At 30.5% G+C, this 1,133-nt stretch overlaps 1 protein-coding gene across 1 annotated transcript in view; it reads right to left on the bottom strand.

The window, feature by feature from the left end:
- Positions 1 to 1,133, bottom strand: part of LOC118323164 (mannose-specific lectin-like) — a 9,317-nt gene that overhangs the window by 7,630 nt on the left and 554 nt on the right. The window lies entirely within an intron of this gene.

Genomic DNA, 1,133 nt, shown 5'->3' with positions numbered 1-1,133 from the left:
TATAAATGCATATAATACTTAGAGTAACTTACCAATACTTACTGTAACTAAGTACATTTACTGAAGTACTTGTACTTTAATATTATTACCACTTTATGCAACTTTCTATTCTTTCTCCACTGCATCTGAGAGGCAAATGTTGTACTTTTTACTCTACTATATTTGTCCGACAGCTATAATTACTACTCAATTTTCTGATTACAATGTTTCATACCCTTCCTGAGAAAATCATCCAACTTCTTAAGCTGTATTTCATCTCCCTCAAAGCTAATTCCTGCTAAAAAAAAAATACACAATGAAGTGAAATGAAGCATGATTGATGTTGGTCTTCAACATGTCTACACACAACACATTGGATCAATGTTTGCCAGGGAATTCAACATTTAAAGGTCAGCTACACCCCTAACATTCATCTTCCTCATTACAGAAATATAAGACAACAAGACCGAACATGAGCGACAAGTTGAAAATGTTACAGAAGAAAACATCAAATCAGTTTATAAAATACAAAACAATATAAAGATTAAACTACTGAACAGCATTAAATTATTACATTATTTGTTTAGATTTTACAGAAACATTTGTATAACCTTTGTATGGTGTAGGTCATTGTTTCTTTATATATAGATGCAGAAGATTACAGACTGGATCTTTGATAGATTTTGTTTTTATTTTTATATAACATAATATCATACAATATACAGATCTGAATACATTCGTGTACACCATTTGATCTTTCCAGGTCCTTTTTGTCTAGTAACTTTCCATACTTAAGGAAGATTTTGAATGCCGACCTTTTACTTATTTATTAGTTTTACATAATGTAATTGCAAGTTTGACTTATTTTAAAGATCTGAATATTTGAGAGGCAATATAAGTCTGCCACTAGATGAAATATTTGGGTTTTTTCAAGTTGTTTGTTGTAATTTATCTAGAATTTCCCTGCATTTTACCACAGAGTTGAACTTGTAGAATATTTGTCTGTAAAATAACTCATGTTTCAACTCAGTTTTTCCCCGTTTTAGTTGTTTTGAGTTAGAAAATGTAGCTAAAATCCTGCAGTGTGCATCTATTTCATGTATTTAACTACTGTTTTAAGTGAAGTGTTTTACAAGGAGCAGAGATACAGCTCA

The sequence above is a fragment of the Morone saxatilis genome, unplaced genomic scaffold (genome assembly GCF_004916995.1).
Source record: "Morone saxatilis isolate NCDOM2014 unplaced genomic scaffold, NCSU_SB_2.0 Contig0, whole genome shotgun sequence".
In the NCBI taxonomy this organism is placed as follows: domain Eukaryota; kingdom Metazoa; phylum Chordata; class Actinopteri; family Moronidae; genus Morone; species Morone saxatilis.
Note: the sequence above shows the minus strand (reverse complement) of the source record. Positions and strands in the feature narration are given on the sequence as shown.